Source organism: Mizuhopecten yessoensis, unplaced genomic scaffold (genome assembly GCF_002113885.1).
Source record: "Mizuhopecten yessoensis strain PY_sf001 unplaced genomic scaffold, ASM211388v2 hete_36164740, whole genome shotgun sequence".
NCBI lineage: Eukaryota > Metazoa > Mollusca > Bivalvia > Pectinida > Pectinidae > Mizuhopecten > Mizuhopecten yessoensis.
Window position 1 is genome coordinate 1 of NW_018485215.1, and position 4,511 is coordinate 4,511.

Genomic DNA, 4,511 nt, shown 5'->3' on the forward strand with positions numbered 1-4,511 from the left:
CTAAAAGTTTACAAGTATAACTGCAGAAGAATGACAGGATTTATATTTCAATACCAAGTCACATCTTAGTATAACTGAAAGTTTACAAGTAGATTTAAACTTCAATATTAGGACCCAACCATAACCGCAGAATAATGATAGAATTTATACTTTGATATATGGCCCCAGGATTTTCAAAGAATTTATGACTGATTTTTCAACTTCAACTTTCAACTTTAATTTAGGTTCCTATTGATTATGTGCATTAAGTCGCATTTAGCACTGTGGTTATATTGCAGCCAAAGAGGAATCAAACTTTCCATTAACACTACTAATAAACCAGCTTCAAAACATCAGTGCTAGTTTTGTTCTTAGCTTCAGCCTATCATGAACAGCTGTTCTAAAACTTTCACAAGTCATCCTTTTCAAAGCCACCAAAATCAAGGGTACAGCACTGATGTAGGATTGTTAACAAAAAACATTGATAACAACGGCCATGGACCTACTACAAATCCAGGTAGGTGGTAGCCGAGAAGAAACCTAATATGGTTACCGTAGTGGCTGAGCTTTCAGACCTGTTGTGGATACACAATTTCCCTTTTCACTTGAGTGATACAGAGTTAATGTATACATTTTGAAAACTAAAATGATTAAGTATCACTGAATGCTCAGTTGAATTTATGGAGACTGTATATATACAGCCAAGAGTTTTATGGAGACTGTATATATACAGCCAAGTGTTTTATGGAGATGGTATATATACAGCCAGGCGTTTTATGATGAAAACTTTTGAATATTAAGAAAACAAACCAACTATCATTTTCAGGTAAAAATATTGTGTATATTCTCCACCATATTGTGTTGACCACTATCTTTCCTACCACCTCCATAACTGCAGTCTGCATTGGAACACTAAAGTACAGAACATCATGAGTTATAAGGAAGGGTAATTGAAATGTGAACGCTAAAAGGAGACTCGCATCATGCTGTGACAATAACTGCTATTCATTTGAGTTCCCAAACTTCAATCTTGTTTACTACAAGTTGTCTCCATTAGTACCAGTCAGGATTAACACAATGTATACAGTTAAAAGTTTGCTTGGTGTACATGTTTCTTTAGAATACCTACCGGTATGTGTGGGGCGCACTACTGCAATCTAAAAAAGGCTTATGATTTTGTGTAGTATAGTACCCAAACATCAGTTTTGGTATTAAAACTGTGTACACTTATATCTGTATGCATGGTCCTGTGTACATTACAACTGGTATACATCAGTCCTGGTATAAAACTGGAGTTTCAATCTGTATGTATGTTTCTGTGTATTGTATACTTTTTTATTCCATACATCAGCTTTGATAACTTGTGTACGTATTCACACAATGCAATACAAAAAAACCTGTCACAGTGATGAAGCAGTTGTCAATATTCATCAAAATCAAATAAATAGATTTTGAAATGTACATGTGCTAATCATTTTGTGTTATTACATGTGAACTAGTTTTAATTTCTTTCCATTTCTGTAAGTTTATAAACAGATATTGACTGGCGTTTCTCTCCATTATCGTGTTGTCATGACAATGCATGAGTCTTCATGTTCTTTAAATGTACAGTCAACAATGGCTGCTAGATATGTTATATCATCAACAATAAAAGTAAAACATGCAAGTTCAAGTCTTGTCTATTTAATGACAATATATGTGTTGATCCGGGAGGATTGTGGACGTGGGAACAATATCTACATACAGTGCTGCAAAGAAAGTAATCTGCTGATGTTTGTTGACTGCTAGTCCAGACCATAATATCTGAACAGCTGAATATTTTCTTAAAAATCATCAAATATGGATGTACTTAAAAAGGACATTTGTCATGTAAAATTCTAATTATGAACCATCAAGGTCAGAAGGTCAAATAAATGTAACATTCGCAAGGACCATAACTTGCAAATGTTAATATGTTAAACTTCATAGATAAATGTATCATAGCCTGATGAACAGCGAGTCACATAGAATTCCCAGGTGTTTAAACTTCAGGCCAATGCCATAAGGGATCAAATCTGTAATACCTGTCCAGAAGCTCAGAACCCTTGAAGTCAAAAGTCAAATTGTAACGCTTGGCTTGGAATGGTTTAGTAAGTTTTATCATGTACCAATCTAGTGTCTTATAGCAATATAGTCTTATATTGTCTTGTTGATTCTCAGATGTGGGTCAAAATCATACTTTAGAAGTGAAAGCGATACTACCTAGGTATGTGTGGAAAGTTTAATGAAAATCAAAACATTCCTTCAAGAGTAATCAGATAGACAACATTTGTGTGGACACCACTGCTGCCACCACAGCTATGTCTTTATGTCACATCTGCCTTGCAGGAAACACAAAAAAAAGTAGACAAAGACAACTTAAATTTGTTCACATTTTTATAATACTAGTTGTTTTAAAGAAAACCAGTGTCTTGTTGTAGGATTTTTTAAGAACACTTCATAGATATTTTAGCCAAAAAATAAATCTTTGTGGAAATGTCATCCTCATAATACAATTATGAAGAAAAAGTTAACCACAGAGTTACTTTAGCCTGATAAGGCTTTCAGAGGTACACTGCACTGGAAGATAGGGAATGCTGGCAGATTAATATGGAATTTAAAAATAAAGAATTAAAAGTTATTGATAATTTCAGTGATCAATATTTTTTATTTCATTTGATATTACATACTTTATTTCAAAATAAAGATTTCAATTGTTTTTAGGTTGTATATTTGAGGTTTTTTGTACATTCCATAAACTTGGCACAAGCTTGGCTTAATGTGTAAAGGTAAGAGCAGGGGAAAGGCAAAAGTTGGCCTCGTGTGAATAATAATTATACAAATTGGGTGCACGACACTCAAGAGAAGCTACTATTAAAATATATCATAAACCACAGGATTCTTAAAATTCCATAGGTCAAATACAATTAAATAAATGATGGTTCTTTGTAAAGTTAAGATAAAATACTCTTGAAATAATTTGTATTGAAATAATGTATAATCTGGATCACAATTACATAAAATAACATTAACATCAAATGTATATTTAGGAAATCACAGCCCTCTGCTTCCATACAAAAGAAAAGTGTTTTCACAGGAAAAAAATGGAATGAAAGAACAGATATTTGACATAAACTTTGAATGAGCAACACAATGTATTAAATATATAATACTTCAATATAGTTGTAAGGTAAGTACAAAACGATTCAATGTTTTTCTGTATAACAGTATATTATGTACAAGAGTTTTCAAAACAGTAACCTGTAAGTAGTAATACACACCTGCTCAGTTAACCCATTACATAAGGCATTATAATAGAACAACATTCTTCAAGAACATTGCAATGTCTGTTCAGAGATGTGTATCCTGCCACAACTGACAAGGTAGTAGATGTTTGGGCAGTCACCTTCATCTTTTCTTTAAGGTGATTAAAGTTGTGATCCATAGTTCTTTAAGTTGAGATTTTGGTCTTTTATTTTATCTGGTTAAATTTCCTTAAATGATGGATGTCATTGATCTGTAGTTCTGTACATTGATTGTTCTGTAAAACAAAGGGAAACAGGTTACAATACACTGACATATTTGGAGGAAAGATAATAAATCGCCCAAAGCTTCATTCTAACAAGAAACACTCGGTTGATAAAAACAGACAGAACAATATCTAACCATCAAAAAAAGTAAAAGTTTAACTCCAATGAAATATTAACCTGCATGGACGATGTCTCTTCATACATAATATTATATTTAATAGTTGATTTCAAGTAACTTAATTATGACAACATTTTTTTGCCATTTTTACAAAGTCAATAGTAATAATAATTTGTCTTTCAAGACACATTAACTGTACAATTTAACAATTGATGGGTGGTATTTCAAAGACATGATAGGAGGCATAAACACGGGTCTTGTGAACGAAAAAAGTTCTGACAGAGTCAATATAATTTTCCCTTGAAAAAAAGAAAGGATATCTCCATACGATTAAGTTCTACTTACTTCAGTATATTCTGGTTGACTATAGAATTAGTAGGTACAGATTTAGGTCCCTGTGATGGCATAAAGGTCTTTCCAGTTTTGTTGACAACATTGACAGAGTGTGACACTTTGATCTTGTAAGGGTCGGCGGAATGGGAAGGATAAGGGTCAAATGTTCCCGCCTTCATACCAGCAGGCTGTGGTGAAATAAATGGTAACTTTCAATGCAAGAAATATTCATAATAATATGTCATTTCAATGTAGAGTAATTGTTTTAAAAATCCTGTAGTAGTACGTTATTGTTTATTAACAGTATTTCTTTAGAACAGGACACATGGTCATTTTTACATGCAACACTAAATATATAATTTGCATGTGTCCAATACAAGCTGCATGGTATTTTTTCCATCAGATAGGTAAGAATAAAAAATAAATTAAAAAAAAATGTGAATCTAAAGGCTGTAAATTTTTGCGATCGCCTTTTGTCCGTCGTCCGGCAGTAAACAATTTACATTTTCGACTTCTTCTCCAAAACCCCTGAA

At 32.8% G+C, this 4,511-nt stretch overlaps 1 long non-coding RNA gene across 1 annotated transcript; it reads right to left on the reverse strand.

Moving 5' to 3' along the window:
* Positions 1-1,319: 1,319 nt before the first annotated feature.
* On the reverse strand, positions 1,320-4,200 carry LOC110444711. The gene is made up of 2 exons (XR_002462276.1): positions 3,991-4,200; positions 1,320-3,538 (listed from the first exon to the last, which is right to left on the reverse strand). It is a non-coding gene; the product is annotated as an uncharacterized LOC110444711 (long non-coding RNA).
* Between the last annotated feature and the right edge of the window lie 311 nt (positions 4,201-4,511).